Source organism: Gorilla gorilla, chromosome 16, assembly GCF_029281585.2.
Source record: "Gorilla gorilla gorilla isolate KB3781 chromosome 16, NHGRI_mGorGor1-v2.1_pri, whole genome shotgun sequence".
Classification (NCBI taxonomy): domain Eukaryota; kingdom Metazoa; phylum Chordata; class Mammalia; order Primates; family Hominidae; genus Gorilla; species Gorilla gorilla.
In genome coordinates, this window is record NC_073240.2 from 31,961,097 (window position 1) to 31,988,661 (window position 27,565).

At 45.8% G+C, this 27,565-nt stretch overlaps 1 protein-coding gene across 2 annotated transcripts in view; it reads left to right on the plus strand.

Moving 5' to 3' along the window:
• Nucleotides 1-27,565, plus strand: part of OTUD7A (OTU deubiquitinase 7A) — a 386,443-nt gene that overhangs the window by 62,725 nt on the left and 296,153 nt on the right. The window lies entirely within an intron of this gene.

Sequence of the window (27,565 nt, forward strand, 5' to 3'; positions counted from 1 at the left end):
TGGCTCCTCCTCTATGTAAAAGTACTACGTGCTCTGAGTGTCGCTAACTTCAACTGACAAACGAAACTGGCACCTATCAGCAGCAGGGAAGCTTCCTCGAGGTTATTAAATACAAGAAACAGCATATTGGTAACAGCGGCTCTCTCAATTGGATAGTTTCCTCTAAATTCTTGGGAAAGGTTCAGGTCAACAGTCTGTGAGGCTTCAGTGTATTTGTGGGTTTTTTTGGGGGGTTGGAGTGGAGGTGGTTGGTATATGATTTCCATTTTACTTCTTTAGGAATGAAAGCATCTTAATCAAATATAGCATACTAATTCCTGGAAGACCAGCTCCAGGGGACTCTGCTGATGGTTTTAAACCATCTCAGGCAGACAGGTGTTACTGAGCATAGCCGTAGTGTTAGGCAGGGACCCTTAACCCACCAAATCCACCACAGGCACTTCCCAAACTCTCCCTCTGTAATCCTGCCAAAACTGGAGCTGGGGATCTTAACTGCCAGCTCCCCAGATAGGAGACTGGGAATTTTTCTGCCTTTCCTGTGGCATGTCTTGTGTGCAATTTGGGGGACAGTCAAAGAAAATAACATGTACGAGTTTAATAAAAGGAACTTAGAGTTAAGAATGTCATTGATCACGTTCATCAACTTTAATGACTTGTAACTCATGCACTCACCTGTGTGAGCCCTTTCACAGGTGTGAAACACATGCATGTCCCTGTGAGACTGTCTCTTGGGAGATGGCAGTGAAGAGCTTGGGGCTCAGCAATGGGGAGATCTAGTGTGAACCATAGCCAAGGTGGGCAAGTTAGTTAGCTTCTCCGAGGCTCGATTTCACCTGCAAAATGGGAACGGTGTTATTGACTCTATTGAGCTTATAAGGGGATTCAATGAGGCCATGTTTATAAAAAGACTAGTACATTGCCAGGCACATAGGAACTGACAAATAAGGGAGAATTAAACAGATTGAATTGAAATAGCCCAGAGGCTTACAACATCTCCAGATGGGAGAGGGAAGAGTGGTAGAGTGGCACATGTGGCCAAGGCCACCCCACTTCTTGGAAAAGTGAATGAGTACACATCCCCAGGACGTCAGGTGATGGGTTAGGATGGGGACAGTGTCAGGGCACTATGTGTCTGCTGCCTTCATCCTCAGGGTTGCAGACCACATGTCCATAGTGGATGCCCCAGAGGCAGGGCACGGACGGCAGAATACCTTTCCTGTGAGATATTCAGTTCTCCTGCTTACCATTTATATTGGATTGTGAAATGCTCTGTGGTCACTTTTGTTGATAACATATTTTGATAAATTCTCTCTTTTTAGCTAGAGGGAACTGATTTCTGTACATAATCCTGGGACAAGAGACTTTGGCTGTGCTGCTTGATGGAGGGACAGTGGCTGAAGGATGGGATGATCAGCCTTTGACCCCCAGGACCAGCAGTGGTCATTGGGGATCCTTGTTGGCTTTGCAGCAACCCACTAGACCCTCCACGAGGGGTCTGCATGGAAGGATGGGGTTTAAGTAAAAATTGTAACAGGCCTTTTTAATGACAGAAGTCTTGAATGTCTGGTTCAATATATTAAACAGACTACATTCTGCTTTGACTCATTTTCCAGTGATTATAAGAGGCTGGCTTGGATGATCTCTTCTTAAATGTGTTGCCAATAACATTGGTAGCCCTACTGATTCATGAGGAATCTCTCATTAGTGCAAATGTACTTCTGAAAGGCACATAAATGACACTCCAGGGAAAAGTCCTGTCCAGAGATGCACCAATTATTGCAAGATGAGCCATGTGCTTTTTGCATTGAATGAGACCCAGAAAATGATATCAACTGAAGCAAAAATCTTACCCTAATGCTTAACAGTAGAAAATGATCTTAATTCTCTGGACTGAATAAACTTCCAGAGGTTTCAGGATTGGAAGCTAACAAGAGTTTTGCATAAAACTCTTGAATTTTATTGCTAAGATTATGATAGATTAGTTGGAATGTAATTCCTAAACTTGTAGAAAATGTACAAATCTTTAAAATATATTTTGTTATAGTTCCATATAGAAACCTCCTTAAAATGTGTTTTAAATAATATGGCCTTGTGGATATTTTGCAAAACCACAGTGCCTTAAAAACATTTATATTACTCTTGTCTCCTCCCTTGCTTGGTTGCTGAGAGTACATTTTAATTGGTTTGTGTTAATTGATTAAATGTAGATATTTGTAGTTCTTACTGTTGGGTTTTGGAGGAGGAAGATCTCCAGAGAACTCAGGCTGTCTCTTAGCTGTCTGCCTTGAAGCGGGAGTCAGGGACCTCAGGCAGCTCCCTGTGCAGAGAAGCACACCTTCTCCTCCTGCCCTGTAACTCTCTTCACATTCATCTGGATTGAAGTAAAGGCACTGAATGTGATGTCAGTGGGTCTTAGATTTTGCCAACTACAAATCTGTCAGTTCCAAATATGCCTCTCTCTAAAGACAGACACATTTTGATAAATCACAGGCCTCTCTTTAGTGGTGATGTGGTTATATTCTCTCTGGCCCTGTGCAGACAGGGAAGTTATCTTTTGGGGTGGATAGAAGAGAGGGTTCACGCGTCAGGCCCTTCCTGCATACAGGGCCCTGTGAAGTGGGCTGGCATCCCAGGCATTCAGTGGGCCCTGGGGAGGGTCAGGAGGAGCCCAGGCCTGTCCTTTGCCAAGGTGCATCTACAGGAGCCTGCCAGTGCAGGCCGTTGCCAAATTGTCCAGCTCTCTAGGTTACCAGGTTGGTTACACCTGCCTTTTCTATTTCATTACAAATCAGGCTCACTACTCCTCCCTCAGCACTTGGCAGCCTCTGGGCTGATGGGCCTCTTTAGTGCTGTCTTCCAGCCTTCCAACAGATCCTAGACCCTACAGGGAAACTAACTCACCCGACCTGTTGCCTCTGCAGGGGCTGTGTGTATGTGGAGATCGGGCAAGAAAAGGCCAAGGATGGCTCCTGGCTGTTCTTTGTTCAAGATGCCTGGCCAGCCGAGGAGCTTCTGCACACAGCTGCTTTCTGATGCCTGTCTTCTTCCTTGCCTTTCAACACGGTGCCTGGGACAATTATGATGTTATTATGTGCTGTGCCCATTATTTCTTTAGCAATTGCTTCTGCACATGTTGTGAACAGTTCTCCTAGAGCTCAACAGAAATAGCTCAGTGGCACTTAAACCAAAGTGGTCTATATAAACACAGGATTTAGCTTTGTGCCAGGTGGGTTGGTTTGAAACTTATCACTTGTCATGGGTGTATCAGCAGGTGATTTCCAGCCCAGGTGAGATGATGCTTATGGAACCCCCATGATGACAGCTCCTCTGGGGAAGGAGAGTTTCTTCGGTTCCATCTAGCATGGCTGGGATTGGCCATCCCTGCCCCACCCCTCCCCAGCACAAGAGAGGTGTCGGTTTCTGAAGTCTGTCATCATTCACTGCACCAGCCTTCAGACTTGTGAAGTCGAGGGGCAGTAGGAGAATGAGGCAGAAATTCTCAGACCCCTCACAGCACTACATCCTGAGGTCTCCATGGAGGAGAAAGGGGAGGAGGGGGCTTAGTCCCTCGGGAGGGGTTGGTCCAGAAAGGAGGAGGGAGCCAGCCCTGAACTTCAGGGAGAGGTTCCTGGGTCCCTTTAAGGACATTCTAATTCAGGGAGTCGGGGGACCCGGGTGTTTCCAATGAACCATAAAAGTAGGCACTCCATCAGAGCTGTGGTTTTAAGGTTGCGTCCAAGAAGCTTTCCTGGACATACGTTTGTAGCAATGCCAGGGGGAGCTGCCTCTTCCTATTGTCCCACACATTTTCTCTTCAAGCTATTTTATATCTTGAAATTATGTATGTGCAATTTCAGTTGAAGAAAGGGTCTGTTCCTTGAAGGTTTGGAAGCCATCCTGAAGAGTTAGGGGTGAATAGTAGGTAAAGGCTGAGGACTGCATAATGATTAAATTGATTAACTTCAAGCAAGACCAAATATGTTTTGTTTCATCCCCCCTGTCATCCTCTGCTCCCCTGGAGTTAGGGAGGCATCTGATGTACCCACCAATAAGGGGATTAAGCTTGTCATCTGGTATCATCACCTTGATCTGAAACCATGGGGAAGGAAGCTTTGGGCTTTTTAGCAGATGTGCTCAGCTGGGATGAGAACTTATTGTGAATTCCATCTTGCATCCTGAAAGATGCACTTGTGGGTGGGGCCTCCACTGGCTTTTCACCTTGTCCCCTACCCCACCAGGGCTGTTTGTTTGCTCTGGAGGTCACTGCATTAAAGCGTTGCTCTCAGATGGTCACAGTGGAAGGCACTTACGTGACTCACTGCAGCGATGGAAACTTTCTGAGAACAGGGTGACACACCTCAGCCAGCCAGTCTTCCGAGTCATAATGAAAAGACTGTGACTTTAGCTGTGGGACTCAGCAGCACTTATGGAAAAGAAGTGGAGTCTGTGCTCCCTGTGGAGCTCCTGCTAGCTGAGGCCTTGAAAAGGGTGCTTCCCCCAGTGTTCTCAGAAAGACAAGGGCAGAGGCACCCCTGAGCCTTCCTGGACAGCTTGGTCACTGTGCACAGAGTGGTGTGTTGGTGGTGTATATGCTGGAGAATCAGAGCCATCAGTGTCTTGGGGACAATAAGAAGCAAGCTTAAAATATACAATCTTTAAGGAATGTTTTGTGAATAGGTAAGAAATGAAGGGAAGATGATATTTTAGCAAATAACTTTTTTTTAAGGTTGTTGAAGTGATATAGATTGATACGGCAAGATGTTTTTATTCTAGTGCCCTGGGCAGCAGGCAGTGTGTCCTGGAAATGTGAAAATGCTGTTCCTAGTCTGGAGTTTGCTGCTGAATGACCTGGTGACCTGGGCCACTCTGAGCTTCTGTCCCCTTCTCTGGGGCATGATTATTGGTTATGTGGATTTAGTGGTTTTCAACTGTGTTATTTTCATTTGTCTGGGAATGCTCTGCTCAAGTGAAGCCTTACCCACAAAAGTCGACAGACAGACCTGCCCCTTGATTCTTCTCTCCCTCAGCCAAAAGGTCACTTAGAGGCGCCTAGAGGCTTGGGAGAACCTCCTGACTGGGTGAATTCGGAGATTCCTCTCCTTCCACGTCACTGTGGAACCTGACAAACCTCAGCAGTGTTTGCACCAACACTCAATTGGGGTTCAATTCAGGCCTGAAGAATTTGACCTGAAGTAGTCCTTGTAGTATTTTTATATCAAAGAGATGGTAATTGCCTTTCAAAGACTGAGTAAAAAAGGAAGTGACTATGACTTTATTTAATTATTTTCTATAAAATAAACCAGTCTATTAAAAAAGATGTGAGATGTTAAATGTACCTCAAAGCGTTCTTAATCCCACATCTCAAATGTGCTATTGCAGGACTGAATTTTAATAACATCAAATTGACTCCATAAGTAGTTACTTATAATCTGGATATCAGCATATAATGAAGTGTAATGTGAGAGTGAATATTATTATACTTTATGTGGTGGTTAATACTGAGTGTCAACTTGATTGGATTGAAGGATGCAAAGTGTTGATCGTTGGTGTGTCTGTGAGGGTGTTGCCAAAGGAGATTAACATTTGAGTCAGTGGGCTGGGAAAGGCAGACCTACCCTTAATCTGGGTGGGCACAATCTAATCAGCTGCCAGTGTGGCTAGAATATAAGCAGGCAGAAAAGCGTGAAAAGGAGAGACTGGCCTAGCGTCCCAGCCTACATCTTTCTCCCATGCTGGATGCTTCCTGCCCTTGACCACCGGACTCCCAAGTTCTTCAGTTTTGGGACTCAGAATGGCTCTCCTTGGTCCACAGCCTGCAGACAGCCTATTGTGGGACCTTGTGATCATGTGAGTTAATAGTTAATAAACTCCCCTTTACATATATATATATATACACACACACACACACACACACACATATACACACACACATACATATATATACACACACTTATATATTCCATTAGTTCTGTCTCTTCAGAGAACCCTAACTAATACACCTTATTTTTTTGTGATTTCATGTAAAACCCATAACAAAATGAGAGGTAACTGCACTCCTGGTACATGGAGCTTGCAGGATACTAAAGTAGTGTCACTTGAGTGTAATGTGTAGACGCGTACACCACGTGTGTCAATTATGCTGTGTGAATGATGGTTCTTTGGATCAGTCTATATAAAAATATATAAATAAAAACATAATTTTACATTTATTTATCATGACAGTATTTTAATTTTATTTATTTATGTAAAAAACCAGTCACATATCATAGGTTTAGGATTTAAAGCCATCCTGATTTCTCTTGGCTGTTAGTGGTGGATTGAAAATAATTTAATAGTAAACCTCATATTTCTTGCACACACACATACACACAGCACAATGTAGAAATGTAGCAGAAATAAGCTACTTTAGCACCCACAAAGTAGATGATGTTTCTTTTCATTTTTGTTTTGTTAATCGATACTTTAAAATGTTATTATTGCACCAAAAATGCAATTTTATGCATTTTGAGAAAATGCCTCTGTATCTGAGGTGATGTGCCCGCTGCTGGCCTAGATAGTGGCAGCTCAGAACCAGCCCAGAGTTTGCCCAGAGCCTCTGCAAACCAGAGCCTCTGCAAACCAGAAGGGCTGGGTTCTGGCAAATTGTTTTCTGAGGCAGTCAGAGCCCTGGCCACCTGCCATCAGGCTGGGAGAGTTGAGTTAGTGCGGTTCCTGGTGTTCCGCTAGACCCCAGGCCAGGCCAGCTCCTGTGAGAGTAGTACACCTATCTCTGCCCTTGCACCTGGCCTCCCAGTTGCCTGGGGTTCGAGGCCGACTCAGCTCTGCCCGCTGGCCCTGGCACACACCATCCTGCCTGTGTTGAGTGTGTTGAATGTGCTAGTGATTGTTCATTAGGAGGACTAGTTGCAGTATGGAGTTTCTGGGAATATCTGCTTTCCAGAATGATCTTTGGAAACCTGATTCTGCTTTTTTTTTTTTTTTTTTGAGGCTGCTGGATAATGCTGTACATTAAGCTGCGTGTGTATTTTCTGTAGGTTGTTGTTTCCTGCTTTGTTTGTTTGTTTCTGGCCCAGCATGCAGAGACCCTGAGAGCATGCCTCTGAGACCCATGGAGGGGTGCCCATGTGCACAGCAGGGGCTGCAGGAAATCCACAGCAAAGGGGGACCTGTTTGTAGATGCTGCCATGGCTGCTGTCAGCAAGAATCAGCAAAGCACACAGCCATCCACCTATCAGGGGTCTTAGAATAAATAAGAACAAACAAAAAAATGCTGGGGCTGCTTCTCCTCCACTGTAAACTAGGTGCAGTATCACCTTCCCTGCCTCTCCTTCTGCTCATTCTGGTGGTGAGAAGCTCTGTAACCCAGAGGGGCCTAAGAATGGGAGGCTGGATGAGACCCGGACCTGGCTCTGTGCAGCAGAGCATGGGAACTTGGGGCCTCCAGGAGTGACCAGGGGACACCCACCACAGTAACCAGCCACAGAGGCCATTGGGTAGGTCGGCTGTCCTGTCCCTCCTGGCTGCATCCTGATGGCCCCACAGCATCCTGGGGAGTCCCGACCTTCAGGAACACACAATGAGCTTGAAGCTCAGTGTCCCCGATTGGCTGCTGGCAGAGTGCATGGGGGTGGTGAGACCATGGGCCACCAGGACCCTGGGCATAGGTGCCTGGCCTTTCCTTGGCTGGACCAAGGTGCACATATCTGGCTGACCCTCAGGTACAAGAGTACAGGCCTCCCGGGCTTTTTGCCTGGGAATAGAAACATGCTGTGCGTCTAGGTGAGGCCAGCCTGGGCTCATTTCCAGGCTCTAAAGCTCCTACTTGGTGAGCTGACGTTCATGGGAGGACTTCTGTGTTCATATTCCAGGGTGAGTTTTCAGTGCACACTGAGTACCTTGTGTTATTAATAATCATCTGGCCACAAATGGGATGTGTGCTCCTAATATCACTGCCAGATTTCTGCCTGAGTCACAACCTTATGCCAGCCTTCTCACTTCCTGCGGTTTCTGGTGTAATAAACACCCTTCTTGTTTTTGCGTCTGAAGTGTGGTTTCAGTGATTAGAGCATAATGTGTGGTTCCCCCCATTCACCTGAAGAAAAGTTTGGGTTGCATGTGAAGAGATCTTTAACTCAGTGGTGCTTCCCCCGTATCTTCAGCCTTCTGTCCCACCGCAGCCTGTGAACCTTGACTGAAGGGAAGCCCCATGTCCTGGGTCAAGCAGCAGCCAGGCATTGAGAGCAACTAGGTGTGAGCCAGAAAGATCTGGATTCCAGCCTGTCTTAGTAAGCTCAGGCTGCCATAACAAAGTACTACAGAGTGAGTGGTATACGCAAGAGGCATTTATTTCTCACAGTCAGTTCTGGAAGCTGGGAAGTCCAAGGTCAAGGTGCTGGTGGATTCCATGTCTGATGAGGGCCCTCTTCTTGACCTGCAGGTGGATGCCTTCTCCCTGTGTCCTCACGTGGCCTTTCTCCTAAGCATGCACGTGGAGAGAGAGGGGACAGAATCTCTTCTTATAAGAGCACTAATCCTATCATGGGGGTCCCACCCTCATGACCTCATCTAAACAATTATCTTCCAAAAGCCCCACCTCCACATGCAGGCACATTGGAGGTTATGTCTTCAACACAGGGATATGGGGTGGACAGAAACATTCAGCCCCCAACATAGCCCCAGATCTACCACTTAGGAACCGTGTAATGGAGAGACTTGCTTCCCTCTCTGAGAGTGTTTTCTCATCTGCAAACTGAGAATGAAACCGTGTTATTCTGGGGCTACTGTCTGGATTAAGGAGACGCAGCCATCTCCATGGCCTGCAGGCCCGCACAGCCCACTGTTCATGTCCAGGTGCCCTCCTCTCCCGTGTCTTTGCTGCATTCACCCCAGCCACTCCAGCCTTCTCTCTGTTCAAGGAGCCACCGCAGACTCACTCCTGGCTTAGAACATGTACACTTGCTATTTGCTCTGCTCAGAAATCTCTGTCTCCAGATAATTGTGTGGCTGCCTCTTGGTCGTGGGGCCCTCTCCACCCTGGTCTCTCCTTGAAGGCCTGTGACCCCTCTTCCAGTAGGCTGTGTCTCAGAGTTCTTTTTGCAAGTGGTGATCTTGAGAGGTGAGATCGCAGCTCCCTGCAAAAAGAGGAGAGATCTGCTTTCTGCCCACTAGCAAAGCAGTGGGTTCCCTAGGCACAGAGCTCCTCAGCCATGACAGGAGCCCCCCGAGGCTGAGCCTCCCCCTGGCTTCCTTCTGGCCTCTGGGGCCGTGGGGGCTGGGAACCAGAACAACGTAGCTGATGCCCTGCTGTTTGCTCTGTTATAAGGGTCAGCTGTCCTGCTGGGGTCCAGTGAGCCTCGTTGTTTGCTTTTGGCACTTAAGGTGTTGGAGCAAGTTGACTCCTGGTTATCCTCAGTGAGGTTTTGGTTCCTCCCTGGCAGGTTGGTGCAGCATGCAGGGGAAATTCACTGTCAGGCCCATGCACTCCACTTCCCTCCTTGATGCTGCCTGGTCATCTTCAGAATACTCGTCAGCGCCAGAGCTGCCTTGTTCATTTTATGTGCTTTTGCCTTTATGCCTCTGTCCATGAGCATGGGCATCTGCTCTGACTTGTCCATGGCCACACCTGGACACCTGGACAGCAAGCATGAGTGGGCATCGGGAGCACACCACAAACACTTGAGTGAAAGATTGAACTGTGTGCAGGACAGCAGGCAGCTCACGGGCACTGCATTTATCTCAGTAACTTTGGCTTCAAATGGGGCCACCCTCTCTCAGAATTTTGGGGAAGATCACATTTGTTATGGACTAAATTGGGACCCCCCCTCCCCCACAAAATGCCTGTGTTGATGTCCTAACGTTACCCCAGTACCTTAGAATGTGACTTTATTTGGAGATATGGTCTTTAAAGAGGTAATCATGTTTAAATGAGGCCCTGTGGGTGAGCTCTAATCCTATATGACTGATGTCTTTATAAGAAGATATCAGTCACCGGGGATGTCCACACACAGAGCAATGCCCATGTGAAGACGCAGTGAAAAGGCGGGTGTCTCCCAACCAAGAAGAGAGGCCTCAGGAGAAACCAACCCTGCCGACACCCTGATCTTGAACTTCACACCTGCAGAACGGTGCGAAGTGAATGCCTGCTGTTTAAGCCCAGCTGTTTTTGGGCATTTTTTGTGGCAGCACTGGGACACTAATACAACGTTCCATAACTGATGTGCTGTGATACTTCCTCCCAGCACCGGAGAATCAGCACACACAGGGACCACTCGTTGGGGCAGTGGCAATAGGAACACATCTTTGCTTTTTGGAAGGGCACTTAAAATTCTGTAAGCATGCGTCCAGGCTTAGGATAGAGTTTGGGAGTGAAGGCGGGCGACTCCCTTTGGAGTACAAAGCATGCGATTTGCAGGTGTCACCTGAGGAATGGGGGCTGTTCCTTCAGGCAGCCTGCATGGTGGGGCCTGGGCCCTCAGTGAAGAAGGACAGGGCAAGGCCCTGGCCTCCTGGAGCTTGTCCTCTGGGGGAAAAGACAGGCCACAGGGAGAGGGTGCTGAGAGCAAAGCCAGAAACAGAGCAGCTGCGCTTAGACTCGGTATTAATGGAATAGGTACTCGTCGTTGAGAGGTGACCGCCAGTCTACATTCCCTTCACTGCCAATCAAAATTTGCTGCTTTATGGAAGCTAAAGAAGGAAGGTCCCTATGAGTAGAGGGGTTTGTGTTCTGTTTTGTGACCAAGATACATAAAAAAAGATCACTCAGCCATCCTAAGCGAGAAAACACCTCCACCCGCCCAGCTTTTTGGGGAGGGTTGGCAGTTTAGAATCACGTCTCAGAGGCAGCGCGGGCTCCCATGCTCCTGAGTTCAAGGGGCATGACGCCAGGGAGGTGCCATCATCCACTAGGGCAGCTCTGAATGAGGAGCTCCTGGAACATCTTAACTGATTTATTTTGCTTCCCCCCACACCCCCATGCTTGTGCAAGTGCAAGAGTAATGTTTGAGGCCAGGTGCCGTGGCTCACGCCTGTAATCCCAGCACTTTGGGAGGCCAAGGCGGGTGAATCACCTGGGGTCAGGAGTTCGAAACCAGCCTGGCCAACATGGTGAAACCATGTCTCTACTAAATTATAAAAATCAGCCGGGTATGGTGGTGCATGCCTGTAATCCCAGCTACTCAGGAGGCTGAGGCAGGAAAATCACTTAAAACTGGGAGGCAGAGGTTGCAGTGAGCTGAGATTGCACCACTGCACTCCAGACTGGGCAACAGAGCAAGACTCTGTCTCAAAAAAAAGAGGAATGTTTGAAAGCTCTGTCTAAATATAAGTATGAAATAAAAACTGGAAGCAATAGAAGAGCATTGGGTCATCATTGACTTGGTGGCTACTTTTTTCCTTATGCTCTTTTACATTAATTGTGTAACAATCACGGTGATTAAATTTTGTTTCAATCTGGCTAGACCGTAATATCCAGAAATGTGGTCAAATACATCTGAATGTTGCTGTGAAGGTAATTTTTAGATGAGATTAATATTTGAATCAGAAGACTGAATAAAACTGATTGCCCTTCTTAATGTGGGTGAACCTCATGCAATTATTTGAATGCCCAATGAAAACAGACTGAGCTTCTCCAAAGAAGAAGGAAATCAGTCTTCAGACAGCCTTCAGACTCCAGCTGCAGTATCATTTCTTCCCTGGGGTTCCAACCTGCCCATCTGCCCTGCAGATTTTGGATGTGCTAATCCCCGCAATCATGTGAGCCAATTCCTTAAATCTCTCTAGAAGGATAGAAGACAGACAGACAGACAGATAGATAGATAGATAGATAGATAGATAGATAGATAGATAGATAGATAGATAGATAATGCATAGATACATACATAGATACACATACACACACACACACATGCACCCCTTACTGGTTCTGCTTCTCTGGAGAACCCCTAATGTTATAGAGACTCAAGTTCACTGCATATGGTGGTGATCCCTGCTGTGACTCTCTGCTTCTAGTGCATCTCTCCAAGCCTTAACTGAGCCTTCTATGAAACGAGGATGATGCAGGGTCCGCATGAACATTTCAGGAGATGAAGCAGTTAGAGTGTTTACCTAGGGGCCAGGCTCAGAGAAGCTTGAACACCATGCTTCCGGTAGGGCATGTGGTGTGTGTGACTACATTCCTGTGCTGTCTTTCTTTGCCCTACAGGGATACATATGGGCCTGTTCCTCACTTTACAAAGAGGAAACTGAGGCCCACAAAGGCCCAAGTATGCTTCCAGTCACCCAGCTGTGGAGTGGCAGCCTGCCTGTCTCAGGTGCTGTGCTCCTAGCACCAGTGTTCTTTAAAGAGAGAGCAAAATTTGCATTTCAGGAACCTGCAGGTCCGGGAGAGTGGCTGGGTGTGTAACTGTACTGTGCCTCATATTCCCATGCCCCACTCTCCATGGGGAGGTGTGCTTACTCCATGGCACCTGCCCTGGCACTCCAACCCACTGTTCTCACCTCCCAGAAAGATAGAAGAGATCAGCCAATCATACTGCTAGCTACACCTCTCCGATTTTCTCATCCCCCAACTCCAATTCTCTCTCAACTCAGACCTCTTTGGAGTTTCAGAAACCCACTCCTCCAGGTCAGCACTCCAATATTCACAATGGCTGAGACGCATGAAGAGGTCTGAACCAGGTTTTTAGGGGCTGCAAAATGAAAGTGCAGCCACTGATGGTGCTAGCAACTCTGTTCAACCTTCCCGAAGACAAGGGCCTAGTAGATGAAAGCCTCAATCATACCGTGATTCCCACTGACTGGGAGAGAGGCCAGCTGCAGAGAAATTTCCTGCATAAAAGTCTGTGCATTTCACCTGTGGGCCCCAAATGAACTGAGTCTGTAACCCACTAACCTTTTATCCTAGGATTCGAATGAGCAGGCAGATCTGAATTGTCTGGATTTCTTTAAGGCCCAAGTTACTTTCTTCAAAGGATAGTCTCATTTGTAATATTAAAAGCATAATGAGAATAACTAGATTTTATTATTTAAAGGATTTATAGCCACAGTAATCTTATTTTCATTTTTATAGATCTCTATTCAAAATCAGACCAATGACTAAACTCTGGACAACAAAGGAAATGACCTGTTATTTTACTTAAGCTAAATACATTGACTTTTATTTTAAAATTAAATACTGAGTAAATTAATTCATATATCTGGGTTGATTGTAAACCCCAGGAGAAACAATAACTTTGTATTTATTTGCAACTTAAGATTGGCTCTCTTCTTATGAATTGCTCACTGGAGGAGCCCAGGTGGGCCCAGTAGGGAAGGAGCATCCCCCAGATGGTGGGCTGGGGGGCGAGGTGGATGAAGTGATTCTCTGATTTCTGTCACTCAAATGTAAGTTCCATGAAGTTAGGATTTTTTTTTTTTTTTCACTATTCTATTCCCGGCCTTTAGAACAAGGCCAGCCAGCACTTGTAGGTGCTTCATTAATATTAGTTGAATGAATGAATCAATTAGACATTTACTAATTTGTGGCTTTCTCCCACCCTCCCTCCCCCATATTATACCTTTGATGCTTGGTACTTAACAAAAATAGGAAGTGACAAATTTATATTTGAATATTTGAATGTATCATTGAGATTGTCACATTGCTTTCTGCTTCATGTGATAGGAACATTAAATAATCTCTTTTGAGAAATAACCATCAATGTAAAGAGGAAAACTTTGACAGATACTAAGGCATACTGCAAATCTATAGTGATTGAAAATGGTGGTCCTGATGTAAATACAGACAAATGGGCCCATAGCACAGAATAGGGAGCTTAGAGACAGATATTTGTGTGACTGAGGTTTAATACATGTTAAGGTAGAACCACATATCCACAGGGTAAGCTTCTATTAGGGAAAATTTTCCATGTAGAGAAAAATGAACCTAGAGCCATACCAAACACTACATGAAGGTTAAAAAATAGAGGTTTAAATGTGAAAGATAAAACTATAATGTTAATCAAAGAAGGCTTAGATGTAGAAGGGTTTTTAAAATTAAACTTCAAAGCACAAATTATAAGGCAAAAATAATTAATTTGATCACATCAAAATTAAGAATTTCTGATCAATATAGGCTTCCTTGGTAGCATAAATAGACAGATGACAGCTTGGGAGACCATCTCTGGAATACCAAGGCATGATGTACAAGGAACTCTTCAAATCAACAGCAACCAAGAAGAGCCTACATGGAAAAATGGCCAAAGTGTATAATCAGGCATTTTACAGAACAGGAAAGCCACAGGGCTAAAAAGCAAAAGAAACATGCTCCAAGTCATTTTTAATCAGAGAAGTGTGCAATGGAAAGCAATCAAATGGTCTTTTATGAATGACAGTACGATGGGACATCTCCTTCCATTAAGCCTTCTACTGGTGGCTCTAGCTACAAACCCAGGAGGACTTAAGAAAATGGCACCTTTGTACCCCTTCCAGGATTGTAATTTAAGGATGACGGAGAATGAGAAGGAAACATGTACTTTTGGTTTGTAGGAGGAGACATACAAAATAAGTAGAAGGAATGCCTTCTAAGAAGAAGGTAACAATGGACCATAGAGGAGGGATGGGGGACTCAGTGAGGAGAGAGGACACAGGGAGACCAGGTTGGGGCAGGAAGTGCACCTCTGGCCCAGTGGGAAGCCATGGAGGCTGCAGGGAAAAGCCTTGTGTGATGCTCTTGGACACAGTGTGGGGTTCTCCTTCACCTGGGGTCAGATAACCCAGGAGGGCATCAGTTACTACCAGGCCAGAATCAGCCCAGAGGGTAGGAACTGAAGAGGCCAGAGACTCCTGATGCTGATGCAGGCAGGGGCAGGAAGAGCAAGTTCTGCCGCATTATCAGAAAGGACATTCCTGCTGCTTCCGGGGAAGGTGCGTGGGGGGTTGGGAAGCTGGAGGCAGAAGCACAGCCGCACAGTCTCCTGAGTGCTGTGTGTGCAGTGGTGTCATGGGTCGAATCAGTTTGGGGCTCATTTCCTGTGCCCACACACCATCTGTCAATTGGTGTTTGGTGTGAGGCACGTGGTGTCTCCCGTGGCTGGCGGTGAGGAGGATGAGCATCTGCATGGCAGTGTGGCAGGACTGCTTAGAATCCCCAGGCATGCCAGGCAGGGGGGCAGCCTGCCACTAGTCTGTATCCCTCCCACCCTGGGGGCTGCACAGAAGAGCTCCCTGAGGACAGCCCCTCAACCCAGCCCTTGTGTCCCACTGGGGCCAGTCACTGTTCCCTGAGGCATAGAGGTGAACACACAATGGAGGACTGTGCTCAGAAGCCAGTGGGGGATGGCAGAACACACATACGCATAAAGAAGAATTTTATCTGGTGGTGGTCACTATTGTGCAGAGAATGAAACAGTCTGCTGTGAGAGAGAGAGACTGAGGGCTGCTTCAGACTGAGGAGTCAGCAAGGGTCCCAGAGGAGAAGACAGAGGAGAAGAAAGTCAAGGTGCAACCTGAATAAAGGTGGGGGCCGGACAGAGGGAATAGTGGACAAAAGAAGCTCCAGCTTAGGACTGAGTGTGTCTCAGTGCAGGATGAACAAGCTGGCCCAAGTCAGGGAGTATGGGGAGAGGGGAGGGCAAGGGATGCTATGGAGAGGGCGGCAGGACTGGAGCAGGTGGAGGTCCTGTGAGCCTGGCCATGGAGTATGGGTTTTGGCCCAAATGTGATAGGAAGTCATTGGGAGGTTTTAAACTGCAGGTGATGGCATCTGGTTTCTGTGTTAAAAAATGACCCTTCCTGCTGTGTGGAGAATCGAATGTAGTCAGGGGTATCAGTCAGGAGACACATTCAGGCAGCCAGGCAAGAGGTTTTATGAAGTAAATAAAGTGGCAGAGAGATGACAAGAGGTGGAGGAATTTGAGACGTGTTCTGGATCTGCCTGCTGATTGCACATGGTTGCTGAGGAGCGGACGAGAAATGCGGAGGGCTTTGATTTTTGGCTTAAGAAACTTGGTGGGTGCTGAGAAGAAGGAAGTGGGAGAGGGAGTGGTGGTAGGAAGTCAAGAGTCCTGGTTGGGCAGTACTTGTTTTGCAGTGAGTAGGCATGTGAAGTGGGGAGCTCGGTTAGGACTGAGTATCTTCTCTACATCATCCAGGTGCTATTTAGAGCCTTCATGGGAGTGCATTTGGGGAGGGCATAAATGGAGATGAGATGCAATCGAGGCTGAGCCCTGCATTCCATGACATTTGTCAACAGGGTCTGAGGAGCAGCCAGTGATGAAGGAGGAGGACCAGGAGAGGGTGGGGTGTCAAAACAGCCAAAGGAAGGCCATGTTTCAGAAGGAGGGAGGGGGCCAGCTGGATGGAATTCTCTTGAAGGCTAATTAATATAAAATACACTTCATGAATGATCCTAGAAACCCACATCAACACAAAGGCCAGCCAGCACAAAGCTGAATAGAAAGCCTCTTAGATGCTGGGGTTGGTCCGGGACGTGTTGTACCTTACTCATCCATCATGTGCCTGTGTCACATGCGTCCCTTTAGTTGAGCTTTCCCTATTCTACAACTAGAAGCAGAGATGTGGGCATTTCATTGACCCTCCTACTCAAAAGAGGGACACAGCAAGAGAACCAAAATAGAAGGTGGGATGATGGAATACAAAATTTGAAGAATCCCAGAGGAGTCATCAACCCACTTCTTATATTTAACAAAAAAATTTCCTAGGAACCAAGCAACTCCCTTAAGATGACTATTAGTTGGGCTGGGCACGTTAGCTTATGCCTGTAATCCCAGCACTTTGGGAGGCTGAGGCGGGCAGATCATGAGGTCAAGAGATCAAGACCATCCTGGCCAACATGGTGAAACCCCGTCTCTACTAAAAATACAAAAATTAGCTGGGAATGGTGGCATGTACCTGTAGTCCCAGCTACTCGGGAGGCTGAGGCAGGAGAATCGCTTGAACCCAGGATGCGGAGGTTGCAGTGAGCCGAGATCGAGCCACTGCACTCCAGCCTGGCGACAGAACAAGACTCCATCTCAAAAAAACAAAACAAAACAAACAAAAAAAGATGACCATTAGTTGTAGGTCAGGACTAAAACTCAAGACTTGCACCTCCCAGTCCACTATTTCTACCATGAATACTGTGGAAAAATGTCACTTCCATAGGTGTCTCCATTGTCAAGTTCTCATCCTAACCTAAAAAGGGGACCTCAGCCTGTGACTCTGTCTCTCAAGCAGTTCCATAAAGGGGGCAGCCTCTCCTGCATGCTCTGGGGTCCATCATGAGGCAGCATCTATAGCTCCCAGGGCTGTCATTCATGGATTGAGGGCCAGAGGCCCCAGAGGAGGTCTTCAGGGCACAAGAAATGGCTACATTTTCTGAGTTGTTTCCATGATATTGGCTGGTGGGAGGCAGCTCATTAGTGGGTGCAGAACCAGGTCACAGGCCAGGTTCACACCCAGAAATTCCACCCCAGGTTGGACTTGTGCCCTGCCCACACACTGCAGTCTTCAGGGAGCTGTTTTGTTTTCTCTGTTAAGGGCATCTATTTAATCTCTTTCTCTTTTTATCCTTCCTTCCTCTTCTTTTTTATTTATCCTGTCTCTTGATAAAGCAATTCTAGTTTTTGAATCAAAACACCTGGGTTCCAGACATGGCCTCTCCTTTGAGGGCCTCACTGTTCTCATAACATGAAGGTTTTTAGCTACATCAGGGCAGACGTTCTCAAAGTGTGGCCCCTAGGCCTGCAGCATCAGCATCAGCTGAGAACTTGTTAGAAGTGCATGTTGTTGGCTCTTGAGGGTGGCCCTGCCGCCTAGTTTTTACAGGCCCTGCAGGGATCCTGACGCCATGTAGGAGCCATGATGTCAGAGGGCTCTGGTTGCTGTTGTTCCTGGCACATCTAGGAAGTGTGATGTATTCCCGTCAATGTGACTTTATAGGGCGGTGGTGGCTCCACATGGTAGAATCTGGAGATGGACTTGGCCTTGTGGAGTTTAAATTGTATCCTCTTCCTTCTCCCAGTTGTTGAGGATCCTGAGGCTTGCTAGGCATTAGTCAGCCAGTCTCCCCACTCTGGCACCCTGTACCTCTAACTGCATAACAGTGGCAGTGATGGGCAGGTAGGGCCAGGCTGGTGGGTTAAAATGCAGCATTGGCTACTTTTGTATTTTTAGTAGAGATAGGGTTTCTCCATGTTGGTCAGGCTGGTCTTGAAGTCCCAACCTCAGCAGGAGAATCGCTTGAACCTGGGAGGCGGAGGTTGTAGTGAGCAGAGATCACGACATTGCACTCTAGCCTGGACGAGAGTGAAACTCGGTCTCAAAAAAAAAAAAAAAAAAAGGGCAGCATTGGATTTCCACAGTTCTACCTCTGCCCCTCCCAGGAACTGCAATTTTTCTTGCAGAGACAGATATGTTTCTATTGAATGTGCCACCCTGCTGAGATCAGAATTAAGCCATGAGCGAAGATGCCCAGACTGTATGAGTGGCGCGATGTTGAGCCTCAACAGCACTGAACTGGACAGGAAGCATTTCAGTTTTGGGAAACATAATCGTGGAGGAGTGAAATGTGTTGCCCTTTTCATGTCAGAACATTCGTATGAAAATCATCTGGCTTCAATTTTTATTTCTAAAATTAACCTTTAGTATTAGAAACATTTACAGTGTTAAAATTTGGGGGATTACTTTCAGACATCTTGGATTACTTTCAGATGATTGCATTTCTTGGGGAACACCACAGTGGGAGAGGAACCAGAAATATTCCCATCTGATTGAACAGAGGCTGGATGTGACAGGCCCAGCAGTTTCTCCTGGTTTCTACCCTGCATGACGAAGGTGTGGGCTTGGAGGAGATGCTCAGTCAGTGTTGCATAGAGTGGCTGCTAGAAGACATTCTGTGTCTATTACATAGTACTTACAATGGTATATCTCCCCTCAGAGTATAAAAAAATTGAAATTTATTTCCAGCTTCTTCAAGACTTTAGTGATGCCAGAGATCTAACTGGGTGTAAGATTATGGTAATGGCTGTAGGACAACAATCCAGAGAGACTGAAGATAGAATGGAATCTAGGGTTTGGGTCCTGGCATTTAGTAATCCTCTGGCCTTGGAAAAGTCACTGCACCTCCTTGAGCCTCAGCCTGTTCATATGCAAAATGAACATTAAAAATAAAGCCTTACCATGAAGGATGGAGCAGTTAAGATTATATGAGTAAGCTCTTTCTAAACTACAAAGAGCTCTGAAGTATCTACTGTATGCTGTGGATAGCTTTGGGGTACCAAATGTCTCTGTTCTAAGGGTACCTTTTCCCTCCTCCATTCACATTGCTGCAGTGTTTGTAAAAAGGGGCCTGGCCCTTCCACCTCCTGCAGCTGCCACCCAGTGATGGGTACCCTACCCACTCTGGGGCCAACACAATCCCCACCTGCAACTATGGATGATTGGCCAAGTTGGGCTACTTGACGGGTAGGGCATTCTTTCATGGGAATGTGAAAATAGCTTCCCAGAAGAGTCCTCTATCCTTGAGTGGGTTAACCTGTATCATCGAAACTAGGTTGTTCTCTTTGCCCATCAATAGCCATTTGGAGTGAAAACAAGAAAAGAGATGAGAATGAGGAAAGGACCATCCATCTGAAGACGTGGCAACCATGGCCATGGTTCCTGCCCAGTCATGAAGCCCAGATCTATTCTGACCCTTGGAGTGTCTGGCCTTCCCTTGTTTGCTTATGCTAACTTGTGGGTTCCTGTGGTTTGTAGCCCAAAGAGTCCTTTGGCATGATGACACCATATCAGGCACATTAGTGCAAAGTCTTACGCATATTTCTTAGTGTCTACAAGGCTGATTTAAGGCATTCATAAACAGAAGGGAAAAAAGGTGTAAATATTGGAAAGACAAAAACAAAACTGTTATTCTTAGAATCAATATAATTTACCTAGAAATGCAAGAGAACCCATCTGTTAATCCAGTTACTCAAAAATTAATTATTGAGTGCCATGTGGGGTCTGGCACTGTGGAATGACTTAGAATTATGAGAGTGTACAGTAAAGTGGCCAACTGCAAGATAATTGTAGAGCAGTAAGCTTTCCATGTTAAATAAAGCATGTTACAAATTCTTTGATGTTAAACAAGGCTTGGACCATTACTGGAGGATTTCCTATGTTAGATATATTCCTAGGGTCTTATGCCAGTGTGAACTCCCTCCCTGATTTCTCTAAAAGACTGAACTGTTGCCTAAAGAACTTCCTGTGTTCTATTCATTGAAAGGAGTTTGCACTGCTATGAATTCTATGATACATATGATATTGCCTGCCATTTCCAATGCCTCCTGTATTGTTTTTATTCAAAGGGTTTCTCACCATTATGAATTCTATCATGTACTTTGAGGCTTAAGTCAAAAGAACTTTCCACACTTATCACATTCAAAGTCTTTCTCAGTAGCCTAAGTACTTTGATGTTGAGAAAGTTGTTGATGTGCACTGAAGGCCTTCCCACACTAGTCATGTTCATAGGGTACCTCTCCACTATGAACTCTCTAATGTATTTTAAGGCTGCCACCTAGGCTTAGCATTCCTTGAGGTCACTGAATTTCCCTCCATCTTTAATTCTTTGATGGAGAGTAGGAAATGTATATTTTTATAAGTGAACATTTTTCGTAGCTGATTAGCTCCTATCTTGGTTCCAAATTTGGAAAATTTATAATTCGTATTAGAAAACCAAATGCTTTCTTGCTGTTTCATTTAAGAATTAAATTCCAAGGTAACCAATTAGCCCTACTTGGTGAGGCAACCAATAACTGTACAGTCTTCATGCTTCTTATAACCATCAAGTGCCCTTTTCCTTGCTCCAATAAGGCCATCACATCTGGTTCAGAAAAACAGTGTCTAGCATTGATATCAAATTGCCAGTTCTCCATCATCACATCCTGGTACAACATTTCTGGAGCAGGTTCAAACAGCCTCATCTGTGGCCACATCTCTGGCCATGTATGCCATGTTGTTTGATGAGAAAAAGCTGACTAGTCCCCTTTCGGTGTCTCCACTAAGAAAGCCCAAAACATATCTAGAGCTAAACATTGACTTTTATATGTAAAGCAACATTTTCCCCTCCTCCTTAGGGTCTTTGTTTTGTAGAACGACAGGCCTCACACACATTTCATAATGAGATGGAATGAAAGGGGGCGGTTACAGTCTGTCTGTGATATCACTGCGGGGTCCTGGGTCAGAACTCTGGGATGCTTCAACTCTGAGCCACATAGCTGCCTTCTCAGAGCTCCCGAGGGGGAGACCTGCTTACACCTCCCTTTCCCAGATCAAGGCAACTATACCTGCTTGCTGGAAGCCTACATTCTAGGACTCACTACCTGGCTTCCTTCTTAGGGACACCTCTCTGCAGGCATCTCACGTAACAATGAAGTGAAAGGGTGGAGGGGCAGCAGGGCATGAGGGCCACAGAACCCAGTGACACATCCCACAGCACCACACGCCCACAAAGCCACACACCCCTCACCCGTCACCAAGCCCCACCCACAGCTTCCACATCCACACCCTGTCCAGGCACACACCCTGTCTCACACACAGACGTGCCACATACACAAAAGGAGGTTCCAGTAATGAGACACTCTGTCCACATTCCTGGCCTCTTTGCCTTAAGTGCATAGGCAAATTTGGCAATAAGAATTGTCGGAGGATAGAGAATTTGTTCTACTGGATAATAACATTTATTATAAATAATAATAGTAGCTAATATTTAGTGCTTATCATATGCCCAGCTGTATTAGTTTGTTTTCTGTTGCTTAGGATACATGAAAGTAGGTAGTTTATAAAGAAAGGAATTTATTTTTTACAGTTATGGAGGCTGAGAAGTCCAAGGTTGAAGAGCTGCATCTGGCGAGGCCCTTCTTGCTGGTGGGGACTCTGCAGAGTCCCCAGGTGGCACACGACATCATATGGCGAGAGGGCTGAGCGTGCTGGCTCAGGTCTCTCTTCCTCTTATAAAGCCATGATTTCCCCTCCCATGATAACCCATTAATCCATGAATGGATTTGAATGGATTAATCCATTCCTGAGGGCTCTGCCTCTTAAAGACCCCACTTTTTAATACTGCCACATTGAGAATTAGGTTTCAACATGAGTTTTGGAGAGGACATTCAAACCATAGCACCATACCTGCTTTGTGTGTTTACGTGTACTATTTAATTCTCTGGCCAAGGAAGGTGCTGCTCTCCTCACTTTGTGGATGAGGAAACTGAGGCAAAGTGTGTTTATCTCACTTGTCCAAAGCCACACAGCTAATCTATGGCTTAAATAGGGCAGGCTCTCACTGCTTTGCAAACAGATCCAAGTCACATGCCTGCTGCACTGGTTGGGGTACAGCAGGAATGTTACAGTCTGGAGCGGATGCTTGGGGGCCAGAGTCAGATTCATGGAAGGCATCAAGTTTTGGGGGGCACTGCCATCTTCACCAGTAGCTTCCAAGTTGGTCAGGATAATAGGTGTTGCCCTTGTACTACAGTAATGAGAGAAGGTTGTGGAAGGTGTGGGGAGCTCCAGAGGCCAGGTCTGGAAATGGGACACACCTTTTTGCTGTTCCTCTTTCATTTAAAAAAGAAAGAAAAGCTAGTATAATCTTGGAGTGAGAGAAGCAGTTTCTAAACAGAAAAATGTGAGACATGTTTCAAATAAAAATATCTACAGATTAGAATTTATTTTTAAAAATTCAAATGTACCAAAAGCTTACCCAAAATTCTGAAAGGACCAGCTGAGAAAATGTATCAATGCATACTTACAGGGTTTACATGCATCAGTGTGTAGTTACAGGGTTTAGATGCATAAAAGTGTACTTGCATGGTCTAGTTCCATCAAAGTGTACTTGCAGGGTCTAGATCCATCAAAGTGTACTTAGGGTTTAGATGCATCAGTGTGTACTTGCAGGGTCTAGATGCATCAGTATGTACTTGCAGGATTTACATGCATCAGTGCCATACTTGCAGGGTATAGATCATGTGTTCATGTTATCTGTATGCCCGCGCTTAAGAGATAAGCACAGGTGGGCAGTGTCGCTCCCTTCTGAACTGACCCTACTTTAACTCCAGCCTCCCCATTCTGCCTCCACACCTTCCCCTACTCTTTCTCAGTAAAACACTCAGGAGAATCATCTATCTTCACTGTGCCATTCCTCACCTTCTATTCATTCTTTTTGAAAAAGTAATAAATTTTAATTGTGAAACATTTCAAGCACTCAGACAATACAAAGCCCGCTGCTTTTGGAATGCCCTCCTTCTCTTTGGGTTTAACTTCCTTCTTCCTGAAGCAAATGCTTTAGGATGCTGGTTCTCAAAATTTTTGATGTCAGGTTCCCTTACATTCTTAAAAATTATCGTGGTGCCTAAAGAGCTTTTCTTTGTGGGGTATGTCTGTTAATATTTACTGCATGGGAAATTAATACTGAGAATTTATAAAATACCTATCAATTTTAAAATTACAATTATAAACCTGTTACGTGTAAACATAGATAAGCTTTTATGAAAAATTTTTCAAAAACAAAAAATATCACGAAAAGGATGGCATTGTTTTATGTTTTAGTAAATTTCGACTGGCTTAATAGAAGACAGCTGGATTTTCATATCTGCTCCACAATCCATGTATTGGGGTGTGTTGTTTTAGTTGTAGTGTGAGAAGCAAGTCTAACCTCATACTGCTATGTAGTTGGAAAGGGGAGGAGTATTTCAGTTGACTTTTCAGGTAATTGTGGATATCTTTGACACTACATCTGAATTCAACAACAGGTAGTTTCTTAAAATTAGTTGCCACATGGAATCTGAAGCCACATTGGTAAACTTTTCATACTCCATTATATTACAGTTCTTTGCCCTGTCTTGCACTTATCTACATATGATCTGTAACATGATACACTGATCGCTTGGAAAATAGTGGTCCATTGAGTTAGGTGGATCATCTAAGCATTGTCACATTTCATTACACACTCTCAGAAAATCACATTCATTAGTATCACCACTAGTCTCATCAGAAAAGTCTCTGAGTATTGGGAGCAGTCAGATTCATAGTAGTAGATACAAGAAGTTTCATGGGGAAGCTCAGATTTTATCATCGACAATAAAATACTATTGGGATTCTCTTTAAAGTGACAGGCTCACTACATTCATTTTCAAGAGGATGCTTGCCAGACACCAGTGTCTGAAAAATGATAGTTTTCAGTTATTCTTTCAAACCCTGCAAGTATGCTTTGATGAATAGAAGGTGAGGAAAATGATGTTCCATGGAAATGCAGCTAGTTCAGGGTGCAACTCAGGCAGTCATACAGGTGCTCTGCCTCAGGACCTCCATCGCTCTTTGGCATACAGCAGAGATACTTAGAATATCAGGAACACTTACACACAAGGGTTGCTAGTTAATACAATTAATACTTTTCACTGCTTCATCAAGGATATTCTTAAACTGTTTTCAGTTTCTGTTTGGGTTTTGTTCTTTGGCTTTTGTAAGTTTGAGTGTTTGATGGTGAAGAATATGAAGACTACTGGCACAGTGGATGCTATTGCCTTAATTTGTGCGGCTTCTTCCATTGCTTCGATACCATGAATGTCAACACAGCGAAAAGCAAATCTCTCCTTAGAATGATCATTGAATGATCATGAAAATAGTCTTGACCTTTTGGAACCTCTGCTTTGGGATTCCTGCATGATATTAAAAGGTAAGCCCCTAGACGGGGGAGAGATTGTCCCCTCCACACTCCTTCAGCAGCAAGTATTGGTGCTAAGCTCTGATTTTCCATTTCTTCTGGTTTCTAACAGCTGAGAAATTCTTTCCTTTGTTGCCAGTCTTCTTTAAGCATTCTTTTCCCTTGATCTCCAGAATGCCACTGCTTTTTGGTTTCTTCCCGGCTCAGTGGCTGTTCCCTTCCCTTCTCCTTGCTGGTTTGTGGTATTTCCTTTTCTCTCTGACCTTTAAATGCAGGACTTCACAAAGGCCCAGCCCTGAGTTGTGTTCTTTTAACTCAGCTCTTGTTGGGTGGTCTCAAGTTCCACGGCTTTAAATACCAGTTTTGTGCAGGTTCCCCAAGCTACACCTCCAGCTCAGAACTTTCTACTGAACTCCAGTTCAGTTTACTAGTTGCCCAGTTGATGTCTCCATGGTTTCCACAGGGACCTCTGATCCTGCTGTCAGCCAAGCTCTTGCTCCAGGCCTCCTCTTTTTAGAAGTGGCATCTTTAATACTGAGATAATCAGAAAATTTGAAGTCATGTTTGACACCTTACTCTCTCTCTGTACCCCCAAGCCAATCAGTCATGAAGTCACGAGAAGTTATTCACCATATTACTTTCTTTCCATCATCATTACTGATCTGCTGCTTCCTCTCCTGGGTCCCAGCGCCTCTGGCCAGTACTGCTGCCGCCACCCTTCACCAGGCCTGCAGGGTCACCCACATCATCTCCCGTGCCCCTGGGTGGGGCTGTCCCTGCTCACTACCCCTCAGGGCCTCCCACTGTCGTTCCTGTGAATCCTAGCATCTGCCTGTGGCTACAGGCTCCTGCCTAGTTTGGCTTGTCCTTGGCTTTCTGACCTCAGTTTGTGTCTCAGATCCAAGCACATTGACCTTTGCCGTATTCAGGGAACATACCTAGTCTTTTGCCACCTCTGGGCTTTCCAGGACTGGTTATGCTCTTCTGTGATATTCCTTTGGGTCCAGTTTAGAGACCGGGATTCGCTCCTCCCAGCTGCTCCTGCACACCCTCTGTTGATGGCTGTCTCACATTACTCTCGGCACCTCCCTCAGTACCACAGGCCCTTTGCATTATCAGCTACCCTGCCAGGTTCCCCTGCAGTGTGAGCCCATGCCAGCAGTGCCTGCCTGTTGCAGCATAGAGGGGTTGTGTCACTGTGCGTCACGTCTGAGGACACCCCTACAGAGCACCTACCAGTCTGTTAGAAAAACCCATTCCCTTACATGACTGAAGGACTGGGGTAAACAGTTCATAAAAGAAAAATAAAAGTGAGCAACAAGCTTTATAACTGTGTTCAATTCTCACTAGCAATTGATTTCAGGAAAACCACTTGGCAGTATCACCAAGATCCTGAAATCTAATACTCAGTCTCCCACGATTCCACGTTTAAGAATCTTTCTGATGGAAATGGCTAAAGATAGGATACAGATGTATATGTGAGGGTATTTATCTGATAGTAGATAAAGTCAGCCATTTTCATTGGAAGCAGTGAAAATGTCCCTGAATAGGATGATGGCGAAATCAGTCAGTGATGGGTGAGATTAGTGGCTTTGTGTGGCTCGAGCAGAGATGGCATCCCTGAGGCTACAATCACTGTGTCATGTCCAGCCATAGGGGGCACTGGATGCCAGGTGAGCAGTCAGAAGAAGTGTGACTGACGGAATTTAAGGAGAGGTGCTATCTGAGCCTGGGGTGTGCATTACCTTTGAAGATGTATACACTGGTGCAGTCAGGTTTCAAAATATGTTTGCATGAATGAGATTGCAAAACTTAATGGTTAATACAACCTTGGATTCAGACAGGGTGCAGTGGGATGGCTCCTGTGTGGTCCATGATGTCTGGGACCCCAGCTGAGAAGCCTTGAAGACTGGGGCTGGGCTCATGCAGAGGCTTATTCTGGAGCTGGGTCTGGATGACTCAAAGATGGGGACTGCTAACTGGAGTGCTCACATGTGGCCTCTACACGTGGCTTGGCCTCCTCACAGCATGCTGACCTTGGGGTCATTCTTACATGGAGCTTCAGGACTCCAAGTGTACATGTTCTAGTGAACGAGGCTGCATCACCCATCCTTAGCAGTCACACTGCATCCTGTCTGCTGTATTCTATTGATCCTAGCAGTCCTGAGCCCACTGAGAAGCAAGGGCATAGGTCACAGAACCCCTCCTCTCACTGGAAGGGCTGAAAAGGTCACATTGTGGAAGAGACACATTGCTGGGACCATCTTTAGAAAACACAGCTTGCCACAAGGGCCATTATTTAACTGACTGAACAAGAGGCCGATGTATAAACCCACTTTCTAAATTTGCCATACAAAATATAACTGCTCAGTACATCAAGAATATTTGTACCTACAGTCACTGTATTCCTTCCCCTGTGGAAAGTTGACAGAAGCTGTTGACTTTTTAGAACATGAACATGCAAGACATTGAATGGCAGTGGCTAGCGTCTCCAGCCATCAGATCCAATGACAGCCCTCTTTTCTATAGAGATGTACTTGGCAAGCAAACTTGTTGGAATACTCAGAGGCTCCCTTTGCCCTTTCTCCAATACAGAAGGCAATTTGAGAAGCTCTTTCTTGCTTCTTGATCTTATTAAAGAAGATCTCTTTCAATAACTCACTTTAGCTCATCTTTTCTCCCCATATGCTGTACTTCAGTGGTTTTCTGTGAGAAATCCCTCATTAGTGTCTTTCCCAGGTGGTGGTGTCTTCAAGAACCACTGAGTGCTGGGGCTGCAGAGCCCACAGATCTGGAGTCAGGTAGCCACCTTCCCACAGCTCCCGCCGGCTCCTACCAGCGCTTCTAAGTATTGAGTAGAGGGCCTGCCTACCTGCCAGGGAGGCTTGATTTAGGTTT